The following is a 13,042-nucleotide window of genomic DNA, read 5'->3' on the forward strand; positions in this document are numbered from 1 at the left end:
AGAGAGCCAATTACTTGACATAGTTTGTCACTACAAACTTGTAATACAAGCCTAATTGAATCAGTTTTCATGTTACTAACATCCAAAGAATACACTTGAATAGCAATTATATTTTGATTGAGTACAGTATTAGCTGATTTATATAATGATTAGGTTTTAACTCCCTTCCTGTTCTCTATAAAATAACCTAGAAGCTTATATCTATTGTATGATTTTTATAGTCAAAATTAGAAAAAGTTTCAGGGAAAACAGTGATGCCTACTTTGTATCTAAGACAAATAATTTATTCTGGATTTTGTTGTTTTATTGGTAAGCGCAATGCATGAAATTAGACATATTTTTTCAATGCCAAAAGCCACTAGTTTGCCACAGAACACCTTTGCCCATAGAGCTAAGTAGACACCAGCAAAATAATATTCGTCCTTTTATCTCAGTTTTAATTCCAGTATCTCTAAGCTTAAGTGTTTTTCAGCCACAGGAAAAAAGCACATGGGAGGTATTATTTTGCTAAGAATAGAAATTACTGAATGTATGTCAAGGGGACAGTACAGAAACAAAAGCAGATGGGAACCCAGCTTAGTCTTAAATCCAGTTTTCTCATTTTAGAGAAAAATTTGGAATAAAGTCATATCCCAAATGTGTTAAATGTAAAAATACATCATGGCAGCTTACATATTTTGGTCATGGTGTTACAAAATTAATATATAACTGCCTCTTACAAATTTTTTTTTTTCCAAAAAGTTTTTATTGGTCAAAAAAGGTTTACACAAATACATATCAAGTATGGTAAATTTTCATTTTTCTTATACATGATAAGAATTTTACTCAAAATTTTAAACACATACAACAGCCATATGGCAAGCAGGTGATACGAAGTAGCTAAGTTTATCAATCTTACATACGCAATAAAGAAGGGTCAAGAATAATCAGAATATCATACAAAAGAGAATAAGGAAAACCAACACAATACCAAATATCATTGTCACTTCCTAGTTTTGGATCTCAGAACTCTGGGTTCAGCCTGACCCAACTCCAGGGCCGCAACAGCGGCAGCCGCCTCCGCCCCATGGTCTATAACCTCCCCTTCTTCAATTCCTGGGTCATCTAATTCCAGGAGGGCTTTGTGTTCCTCCACGTAGGCCGCAGCCTCCGCAATTGTACTAATTTTTTTCGTAATGCCCTCCCGGAAAATCATCAATCCCTCTGGCATCAGCCATCTGAAGCCTACTCCCTTCTGGTACAATTTGCTTGACAAAAAGTAATATTTCTTTCTCATTTCACGTACCTGTCTGGGAATCTGCCTCAGAATGGCTATCTCCCTGCCCCTATAAGTCAGTGCCCCACTCCTATGTTTTCTAAGAATTTCATCTCTCGTCTCTCTTCTCACAAATTTGACATGAACCTCTCTAGGAACTGCATGCGTGCGTGCATATTTTGAATTAACTCTATAAACTCGATCCACATCCCAATTCATAAAGTCAACACCTCTCCCAAGAAATTCTCCCAACAGTTTAGTCACAACATCTCTCAAGTCTTCTTGGTCCACTTCTTCCAGATTTTGAAACCTAAGGAAATAAGACATTTTATCCATCTGTAGTCCAAGCACAGCATTGCCTGTCGTCTCCTCTTTTTTCTGCACTGCCCGCATCTCACCCTCCAGACCTTCCACTTTCTGCTTGTTTTCTGCTGAGACTTGTTGAGTGTCCTTTAAATCCTTTTGGATAGTCACAATTTCTGCTCTTATTTCATCCAGTTTCTTGTCCATATTAGATAACTTTTCCAAAATTCTCTCCATTTCTCCAGCAGTTGGTCTCTGACCTTTTGCCATATAAGAATATATTTTAAAACCCTCAGACAAGCACAGTACCCTTGTATTTTCCTCCGGATCCACCAGGGGGCACTCACAGGAGCAACGAGTCCAGAGTACAGTTAGTCAACCAGGAAGCCGAAGGGAAGTGATGTCATCAAGATTCTCATAGTGAAGGCGGAAGCTGGGCGCCACCATTGTTCCCCAGAGGAGGGGCCTCAAACCCTCCCTCCTAAATTTCTCCATCACCTCTTCTCTCCAGAGCTCCACAAAACCGGTAATCTTGTTATTTTAAGTTCTCCTCTCTCCAAAGTGATTCGTGCTCCTTCCAGTCGCAGGGGAGAAGCCCCCGCACTCGGAGCACTCCACTCACATTTGCCGATATCTCCTTCCCTTCTCCTTCCTCAATTCTTCTCCGTTCCTGTTCGCCACCAGGCTGCTGCAATTATAAATCCAAAGCCCGGTGTCACGGGCACAGCGCCCAGGCGGCGACCAGTAATGGCCGCGGCCTGAGGCCTCCGAACCCCTCCGAGCCTAGGACGCGCCAGCATCGGTCCCCCCAGTCCTGTATATCGGCTGGGAGACCCCTGGCGAGCCGTCCGTGCGGCAGGTGTCCTTTTCGGAACACCTGGCCCCTAAGGGCCTCGGAGGCGGCCGGATTCGGACACTGGAGGCAGGAGAGGCACCTCCAGACGTCCGTTGCCGTTACCGTCCGTTGTAAATTTTTATATACATATGGCTTGTTTATTATTTCAGGGGAATGACTAGGTGGAAATTTGGTCTCTTGCATGCAGAGTTTGTAGCTTGTTAAATTGAGATTTCACATAATCAAACACTTGTCTTCTCTCAGAGCTGAAAGTTTTCCAAACAGTTATATGATAACAAAAACATTGAAGTTCTACTACTGATTTGGTGTTGCCTGCAAATTTGGTATCCATTTCTTTCATCTTCAATGTGAAAACCCTGTGGAGAGATCCCATGCAATTTTTTTCTTCAAAATGAGGCACAGTCATTTTTCAATATCTCTTATGTGCAGTTTGATAAATCCACTGAACCACAGTTCTATCTTACCTTTATCCATCTTGGCATCTCTTGTCCATTTCAGAGACAAGTTAGCCAAACAGTTATTTCAATTTAAGTAAAGAGATGGTAGGTATTCTAACGATTCCATATATGAAGAAGTTGGTTTGAGATTATCCAGCCTCAAACTGAAAAAAGATGTTATGAACTAAAACACAGTTGTTCTAAGCAGAAGTAGTTTGGCAGGTAATGGCATGAAAAAGCCAGGGGCTTGAAGAGAGGAAAAATTGGAGGGAAGATCTGAGGTGGACAAACTGGTGAGATTCGTCACTTTGGGAATCTTTTCTTTGCTGCTAAATCCATTGCAGTAGGAAACAGGTAAGTAGGCCAATGCTTTTGTGAGGAAGGAAGAAAAGGTAGGGTTCATGAAAATTGAGGCCAACGGGCTGATAACATATGCTGTTCTGGGGGATGGTAAATGGAGAAAGAAGGTGATACATTTTTCCTGACTCATATTATAAAATTATAGGCGCTCTCACCATTTGGTTTCTGCTGAACTCCAGCAAATCCAAGGCAGTCTGGTAGAATTTGAAAACAAAATGGTTGGTTCTGGGTTCAAACCAAAATGTGCTTCCTGTTTTCATTCTCACCTGATACTGAAGTAGTGTTATAGGTGAGAAACTGAAAAAAATAATTCATGAAATACAGACTATAAAAAATAGGTTTATACTGTACAAAGAAGTGCTTTGCTTTTTAGCATAAAAGTTGACATGGTGTCATTGGAAAATTATCATATTTTATAATACATAAACTATATAATACAAAGTGTAAACTAGGCTACCATATAATTTGTTCAAATTATAATTAAAACGAACCGAAACTTAGTTTGATTGATCTAAGCCTTTGCACCACTGAGAAAGACCTCTGTCAGAAATTATGCTAAGCCACAGATAGTTTCACCATGACTTATTTAATAAATTGCGATTAGCTCAGTTTATGCAACACATTAAGCCCAAATCAAACATGCAATTATGGATTATTGTATTATGTAAACAAGCAAAAAGATGCTTAAAGTAAAGCGTCCATTTTTCTCCTTACGGAATTTTTATCAAGACCCTCCATCTCCATTCAAGCCTTCTCCCTAGTGGTATTCTAATAAAGGAGATCAATTTATTCACAGAAATAATCACACATGCAAAAATGGGTTGCTTTCTTTGTCACTGGGAGCACCCTAAAAGCTCATCTCAGGACACTTCTCACTTGTGCAACCATACCTGCATTTAAAGCATGCTCTTTCTAACTGGTAATAAATGATTTCAAGCCTTTTTCTGGTGTTCTTGTTTGTTTTTCTAAATCTTCTGATACTTTAGTTTTTCTCTCAGTATTCTGATTCCTGACTCCAGTTGCTCTTTTATTTTAATTTTCCCATGAATTATTTAATGCCATGTTTATATCTTCTATTTAATTTTGTTGCCTTTATTTGATACATATGCAAACATCAGAAAGCAACAATAAAAGACATTGATAGGAGAAAAGGCAGACACTTTTAAAATATGTTACATCTTTTCCTTTCCCATTGGGGCTTCTTTAACACTTGCAACATTCAAGGATTCCAGAATATGGCTCTGCTTAGTTTATCAATAGGCTAATTTCTGCATGTAAAAAAATGGTTAAAAAGAAATATATGGTTTCCTGAACTTCAAAGGAGGTATTGATGTCATGCTAAAATGTGAATATCACCTTTTTTAAGTAATGAAGCCTAAAATTCCAGATAACAGTTCTATTCAGCTTATATGTCACTCTAGTTCTGAAGAGACAAATGGCTTATAGCACACTGACAAATAGGACTAAAATTAATAATAATCATTTGGAGGCAGTATGATTATACTCCACCCCAAACTGCTACTCTTGTGTCCCAAAGATCAAAGAGAAGAAGTGGTCAGATATTAGAGTGTATTTTACATGTTAAGCAAGCATAAGTAATGTGACTATACTCCCTTTTTAACTCTTTGTTTCTATATTGGCAGTTCAACTTTTAAAACTTGTTTTAAAATTCCTGCTCATACCATTGATTAATCCTATTCCTATGGAGCTGTAAAACTACTGTATCATTTCAAAGGATCAGCTAGGAGTCTTTGTTCCATAGCAACTGTAACCAAGTTACTCACAGGGTCTCATGCCAATAGTAAATAAGCAAGCTAGACATTTGGCCCACTCTCTTAAATTATAAGTTAAGCGGTTGCTTTCAGAATACAAATATTAAAATATACTAAGAAGCACTATTAACTCAGAGAAACTCTTCATTTGCCTCCCTAGTTTTATCTGTGCTCTGTTTACCGAGCAGCATGTTACAGGTTGAACGAAGGCAGAAATTGTGAAGCATTTGGATAATTGGTGTTCTGGGGGGGAACAAATCAAAGTTTTCCTGCATCTGTGATTGATTATTGACAGGTTGATATAACTGTCCCCTCAGCAGAAATGACCCAGTGAAGAAAAAGTATTGATGAAATGAAGGCCAATCCATACAAGATGAATGAGAGTGAATGTATCAGTTTATAAGCACTTATGGGACTTTGATGTTTTGCTGCATCCATCTTAATAGGTCTTTCAGTGATCTCAGCAGATACCCATAGAAATAGTTATTACAGAAACTGCTTTCACATGTTTTCAATAAAAGTCTTGAAAACTTTTCTTAAAAGTGCCCATGAAAGAAGAAAATCCAGCTGTTGGCATTTATCATCCATGAGTTTATTGCACATAGGTAGATTTTAATATTATTTGAAAAAATACATGTTGAATATTCAGTAGTTATGACACTTAATAAATTCAAAGCATAAAATTTTCACTTAAGAACATATAATTTTAAAGCTATTTTTTATTACTCCAAATGTTGGCTAAGAATTACCAACACTACTTTGTATCGCTTTTGATGAAATTAATATTTATTTGCATCATAATAGGTACGTTGTGGATTTTTTTGCTGTTAATACATAAAATTTGTCTAAATTTAACTTTTAAACACATACTTTCACAATTTAATGAATATTATTTAGGCTTCTGGGCCTGCTGCTTTTTGCTGCTATGTATGCTTACCCCATTTTGGCAGTTCAAATGTAGCAATCCTTTGTTTACTATGCTTAGGCTATAATGATAGCACCTTAGTCTTTCAGCAAAACAGTGTTACAAGAAGTGATTCATAGAATCATTTCTGGGGTTATCCAAGGCATCTCAATGCTAGAAACTCCATCAGTGCCCTGAAAAAACACTGGCAGTATTGGAAATAGTGTTTTCCACATAGTATCCCCCAGAGAGAACTGCTAGGAAACCATAAGAAATAAATCATGCAAGGCTTATGTGTCCCTAACATGAAGGTGACTGCACATTGGATTTCTGCAGCATGCGCTGCTCAATTGACTCATTCGAGCTAATCTCCACCAAGGGTAATACTGCCATGTGTCTTCACGACTGGCACATTCACTTGTTCCCAAAGTAAAGCAGTAGCGGAATTATCCATTCCCAGAGGGGGCACTGTCCCATTTCAGCATGAATTGTTCTTTGTTCTTGCCAATTTCCAACTGAGAGACTTGCCCTGCATGATGACTCACGCAAAAAATGCACTGTGTGGGAGGACTTCACTAAGAACTGATCATTGTGACTCATAGCACACTATAAAAGTAGAGTGCTTTGAGATAAGAATACATTGTGTCTTAGTTGAGGAAGAAGAGAACTTCAGTTTCCCAATGTTTGGGGAATACTGAACGAGAGGATATAGGATTACTTTAGCCTACACTGTATCTCCTGCCCCTTCTTTGCAGAACTCATGACTAACCATGGGAAATGGTCAATCAGTTGGGTCAACAACCTCCAAATTAGGAGAAATAACTTTCAAAATGTTCAGGAAGAAAACTGGAAGTGGAATTCTTGTCCTCCTTCCCCAAAGAACAATCCAAAACCACCTTAAAAGGATTGGGAATACTCTGTAGTGTTCATTCCAAGAGCCTATATGGTTTGTCTCCAGAATGATCTGTATTCAATTTGGCCCTTTAGATCTCTCAATGGTGAATTTCTTGCTGTTTAATCTAGCCAGCGAAAATAAACTTTTCATGATAAAATTTAATTGGAGAGACTAAAATTCAGTATTCCTCATGCATTGATGATAAAACTCAACTGTCCCCAATTTTTCTTGGCAGTGTTCTTAATGCATATGGTTGTTTTCTAGGAGGCCAATTGATTAAAATTTTAACACTCTCATATAAAGAACTCCACTTTCCCATGCAGTTTGTGAAATAGTTGTCATTGCAACTGTGTATTTGCAACAATTAATTTGTCCTCCGGCTTCTCTTACAGGAATTCCAGGCAAGTATATACTTAGGAAACTAGCAGTGACACAAATCTTATTTTCTTTGCAGTTTGAAGGAATGGCACAAAGTAGCTATTACTCTAAAGATGCTGAGGCAAGTACCTTTCAAATTTCAGGCCAAATAATAACCCATAGAATATACTTAGTGCAAAACAGTCTTCTTTGCAGGAGAGATTATGAAAGGAATGTCTAATTTCTATTACTGACACTCACTTGACAAAGGGGATGGCACCATTCTGTGACCTTGAGAGTAAATTAGCAATTTGCTAGCTGAGTTGATGGCGTGGAAGTGCCATTCATGTGGTTGTAAATCTTTTTCAGCATAATGGCAATCTATTTTGAATTGGTAGTCCATGTATCTCAGCAATGGGGATGCCCAATTAATACAAATATTAGCTGAGATGAAAAAATGCAGGCAACCTGTTCCATACATAGTACATCATATACATTCCAAGACAGAGGATGTAAGCATTTTATTTATCTCTTCCTAGTTTAAAAAATGAAAAAGACGATGTACCAAAGCAGTTTGACACCATTTAAAGAGTCCATTTTTTCTAGTTTCATTCATGCCATTTGTAGTATAAAGCTGCATTGAAGTTGATCCAATGTTCTTTAAAAACTGTGTGTCTGTGTGCCAGTGGTGAAATCCAATTTTTTTTACTACCGGTTCTGTGGGTGTGGCTTGGTGGGCGTGGTGTGACTTGGTAGGCATGGCAGAGGAAGAATACTGCAAAATCCCATACCCTCCCCACTCCTGGGGGAAGGATACTGCAAAATCTCCATTCCCACCCCACTCTGGGGCCAGGCAGAGGTGGGGCCAGCCGGTTTTCTGAACTGCTCAAAATTTCCTCTACCAATTCTCAAGAATTTCATCCTCTCCTGTGTGCAAAGTGTGTCTATACAAAATACTACAAATACAAATTTTGGATAATGCAGCTGCAACATACTTCACTGATCATCATGAAGCATTTTCTGCTCCTGTTTTCTAACTATCTTTCTTGATCCCTGGCTTAAAAGATGCATAAACAAAGCAAGTACATCATCTGGATCTAATTGTTAAGTTATAGGAGAAAAAGCATCTCTATGGTCCCATGTAACAAGTTTACCTGAGCAATGACCTAACAGGAACTTCACCGTGGACAGAAAGAGGGAGGTAAATCTGATGACTTTGTATTATATAGATGTACCACACACACATACACGCGCGCACACACACACATCCTCTCTCTATATAAGACACTGTGCTTGTTGATCAGAAGGTTGGTAATTCGAGTCTAAGTACTGTGTAACGGTGAGCTTCTGTTCTTGCCCCAGCTTCTAACAACTTAGCAGTTTGAAAGCATGCAAATGCAAGTAGATAAATAGGTACCACTTTGGAGGAAAGGTAAGATTGTTCCATGCGCCTCGGCATTTAATCATGCCAGCTACATGACCATGGAAATGTCTTCGGATAATGTTGACTCCCTTGGCTAGGATATGGAGATGACAACCTCTCCTTAGAGTCAGACACAACTGGACAAGGGAAACCTTTACCTTACCCCCACTCTACAGTGTATCAATAGTATAACATCAACAGAGAACCATTAGTAACCAGGCCAACCAAAAATCTCCTTTAAGGATTCTAATTACTGTTTTATAAATACTTTAGTGGAAATGGCTCATCTAAGCTGCTTGATCCATTGAGTTGTTCATGGCTTCACATCTAACCTTAACCTGATGTCAGGAATGGTGAATTAAAGGTTCATTGTTAGTGTGGTCTTAGTTACACATGCAGTTTCATGCCTTGGGCAATCCATTGATGATTATAGAATGGCTTCTAATTTGTTAAAATCATACGAGGCAGAAACTCTTAACTTAATGAAATCAAGGCAATTTGACATTTTGATATACTTCCACCACCTCTTATCAGCCTCAGCAAAAATAAAAAAAGGAGCAAACAACTCTAGATTTAGGTAGCTGCTGCTAAAAGGGGAATTTCACAGGTAGTTCGAAAATCCCAACTTCTTTTTTTAATGATAAGATGAGCATATATATTTGAAAACTCACTTGGCTGCATTACTGTTTTTTGCTATATAATAAGACAATTTGCAGGATGTGTCGCCATTTCAATTTTTAAAAAAATCTTTCCTGACTTCCTTCTGGATAATTGCTGGATTTTTTTCAATGGGTTCATCCTGCCTAGAATTTATATTTAATAATTTTCTTCCAGCTCATAGCTACCTTTTCACTCATTTATTTATGCTGCAATCAAAAAAAATGCCTAAGCCACTTATAATGGATATATTTTTTCAATTATTTGGCATTCTACATTCAATATTAAAGTAGAAGAATCTGTGTCAAAGAAAAAAATACCTCTTGTTTTTGCTGCAACACCCATATATATAATTTATTGCCTGTTTGTTCTTTTATTGCTATAAGAACAAAGTAAAATTATTTTTAAAAATCCATTTTCCTTGGTGTTCCTGAGCTGCCACAAAATAAAGAGTTCTACAACTGAAATAACCTCCTTTGCAGTGTCTGGCTGTTGTCTAGCTTGGCAGAGATAAACTGTTGCAAGGATTATGCTTGAGTTCACACTTGATCATCAATTGTGACACTTGATCATCAATTGTGTTGTAAATGTTGTACCTTGATGAACGTATCTTTTCTTTTATGTACACTGAGAGCATATGCACCAAGACAAATTCCTTGTGTGTCCAATCACACTTGGCCAATAAAAAATTCTATTCTATTCTATTCTATTCTATTGTCCATTGTGGAGTTGTTTGGAGAAAAATTGGAGATTACTCAAATAGGCTAAAAGTTTTCAAAACTTTTCTTAGGAGAAGGCTTTTTAAATTGGTCCAGGCTGGCTCAGACATGTAACACATGAAAAAAGGACTTGGCACAGTCTTTGCTCTGGACCAAGATTCTCTGTTTCTAGTGGCCATTTGGTACAGTCAAGCTGTGAGGCAGAATAATGGCTGAATCTTTTACAGCTGTACACCAAACCGAACTCTAGTAGAGCTACCACTGGAACAAACCTAAAACTCCTTTACTTTCCCTGGATCAGGCTGCTTAGTGCCGTTCTTTTCTTGATAGATCTTGATACTCCCTCGTCATTACTGCAGTTCTGCCCTTTACTTTACTTTGTCATCATTACTGCCATTGTCTGTCTTCTACGCTTGCTAGCCCACATCCTTAGTTGGTCATTCCTTTAATCCTCTGGGCTTGAATTGAAGGAGTATTAAGCTGGTTGACTAGGGATGCAGCCATACTGTAAAAAACCTAAGGTGTAACCCAAATAGCCAGCAGTAGATGCAGTGGCATCCTCCTAAAGGCCACTCTTGCCCAGTGGTGGCAACCAGTATCACCCAGGTTAATTATGGTTATTTAAATCAAGCCACTCTGGTGAGGTTGGGTATGCTCAGAGGGTACTGTTTTTTAACCCTTTCTGAAGCTCAGGAGTAAAGAGACAATCCAGATTTCTGGTCATATTTAACTGTATTTACATCTCATTGAAAAATGGGAAATTTACATGTAAAAAAAAAGGGAGGTCAGGGTAACAAAAAATGCCTTCCCCAACTTAGCATTCTCCACATGCATTTACCTATGATTTCTGTCATCTACAACCAATATGGTTAGTATGAATTATATGTGCTCATTTCAATTAGAAGCACCATACAAAATTAGTTTTGGATTGCCAGGTGCCCTTAGGACAGCCATGTTTCAGGAAATAGGGACTGAAAGGACAAAAACAAGGCAAATATTTAAGACTGGAAAATCAAACAAGATTGTTGGCCTAGATCATCTGGTTTCTTCCAAATTAAAAAAAAGCTATTCCCACAACAACTTGGCCCCTATTGAGCTTGTAGATAACATTTTCAGAGGTTGCCAAACAATTGTAAAAAGTTGTCCGCATGTAAATTTAAGCCAAGTCTGGACCACAAAAGAATTGAGCACTAGATGGCATCAAAAAGCTAATTTTTTTTCTTTACCTCGGTTTCCCTCTAGTGCAAGAATTTCAAAGTCAAATTAAGTGCCAAATGATGACTAAGTTCAATTGCCCAAAACGAACACTCTGATCTCTTGATACACTGATACAAAACTAAAGTTAAAAATAAAATAAGAAAATAAAGGCTATCACAATGTACTATTAAACATTACTTTCCTGAATTAAACAAATACCCTTAACTGTGAAATAGAGCAACTTTTTTATCAGATCATAGTGGCCGATTTCCTACACAAATAGATAAATTGTCAGAGTTCTGTAAGGAAATCTTAGCTAAGTACAAGTGTAAAAATATTGGTTCTAAGGTCTGTAACAAAAGAGATCTTGTAATCGTTAACATTTGCTTAGTCTCTTGTCTAGAGATTTGCAATAGAGAACATAAGCTTTGCCTACATCAGGCATAATAACAGAGAGTTCACATTTCCAATCATTCTGTAATCTCAATTTTTCTGACAATAATGATAATTCTCTAATTAATCTCTTTAGCAGAGCAGGATTCTTTGATGTTCCCCTGGGAGTTTGACTAAGTTCAGGAGCTTCTGCAGTATTGCTGAGCATTTTTTCCACTGTTGCTGTTGCTCAGAAAATTAACAACAGGCGGAGTACATCTATAAAAAAAAGTAAAAGGCTAAGAAAATATTCTTCCCAGATCTACAGTGTAACATCTTTCATCAAGCAGACTGACATTTAAATACTTTAGGCAAATATTACAGGGTTCCTCCACACAGTTTCAATGCATTCTCTAACCCAATTTATGTATTTTGAAGACATATTCTCAAAATGGAGCCTTCATCTTGAAGTTAGCCTGCAGGTTGATGCTGAGTCAAGGTGTTACAAAGGTAGTGTTTGCCACCAGAAAGTCAAAGAAAAATTCCTTTGCAGACATCTATGTTGCCTAGAGAAGTCATCTATTGGGCTCCAGTTCTCCCACTGCAGGATCCCTCTCCCATCTGTGCCCTTACAGTCATATCTGGTCATGAGATCAGTATTTTCATCTATCTATGCACAAATAAAAATGAATTTAAAGGAAGAGCTATCCTGGACTATAGTTGCATATCAAAAGCTTATCTTGCACTCCCTGTAACAGATCCCACATATCATCTGTATGCAAAACATCTTAATGTTTACCTGGGGTTCTAGGGAAGCTGCCCAAATCCATCCACAATATTTCCAGCATCCATCCTGAATGCAGAGAAATGGGAATACTTTAATGTTAGTGAGCCCTCTATCTATGCCACCACAGCCCACTTGAGAGAGTTACTATAACTAATGTGTGGGAGCTACTATATCAAGAGAGACTTGTCTGGTGGAAAAAGCAAAAATGCTGAGAACGCAAACATGAAATTGACTTCAATAGTTCAGTCTTGAAGCTATGGAAAGCTAAGTTTTCTCTGCATAGGGGGCAACACAAGAAAGGAGCATGAAGGATTTGAAATAGGAAGCAAATTCTCTCCATCTGCTTAGAGTCTCTTGGGGTTTGTTATAGCTGCTCTTCAAAAATTACAATAAAAAATTACTTCTACCAACATGCATTCTCTCCAACTTTCTCCACACGCTCCCTTTACAAATACTGCTGTTTTATAGACAGCCATTATATCGTCCTTATGCTTGGAAAAGGTTTAAAGGAAAAAGAAGGAAGCAATACAGGTGTTTGACAAAGCTCAGGCATTTCCTCCCTTCTACACATTGAATATGACGTTCTTCTTTGAGACTAGTCACTCAAGGTCAACTTGAGGAATTATACTAAAAGCTTTCATTAATTTTGTTTCTACATCCATTCTAGAAGCATTATGTAGACTGAATTATGTCATGTCCATTTCAAATAATCCATTTGCTATATTTTAAAGCATAAACCCATTTCAGT

This window comes from Ahaetulla prasina, chromosome 1 (genome assembly GCF_028640845.1).
Source record: "Ahaetulla prasina isolate Xishuangbanna chromosome 1, ASM2864084v1, whole genome shotgun sequence".
Lineage (NCBI taxonomy): Eukaryota > Metazoa > Chordata > Lepidosauria > Squamata > Colubridae > Ahaetulla > Ahaetulla prasina.